Genomic DNA, 405 nt, shown 5'->3' with positions numbered 1-405 from the left:
CGTAACATCTATTCAATATGACCAAATAAAAATCAAAAATTTTAACGCTTAATCTTCGTAAACATTTTTCCTTTCATCTTTAAACCACAAAACAAACTTTTCTCAGATCTTTCATACCTTCACTGGGTTCAATTTACATCACGGTTGCGTTCACCGTTCCCAACGACGCTGTTCATGGCACTGTGAGCACCGTAGCCGTCACTGCAAAGTCACTGTTGCACGAAAACAACATGAACACGGCCATTGACTACTTTATTGTGTTGCCTGAGGTACGCTCTTGTTCTCTTCTTGCCAGAGGTACGTGATTTATCCTGGGTTTGAATGCGTAGATGAATAGGTAATAGATGCATGGGTAAGTGAATACGCAGAAATGGCTGAGTAAATCAACCAGCTGAACAATAACTG

Source organism: Penaeus monodon, chromosome 32 (assembly GCF_015228065.2).
Source record: "Penaeus monodon isolate SGIC_2016 chromosome 32, NSTDA_Pmon_1, whole genome shotgun sequence".
Lineage (NCBI taxonomy): Eukaryota > Metazoa > Arthropoda > Malacostraca > Decapoda > Penaeidae > Penaeus > Penaeus monodon.
Note: the sequence above shows the minus strand (reverse complement) of the source record.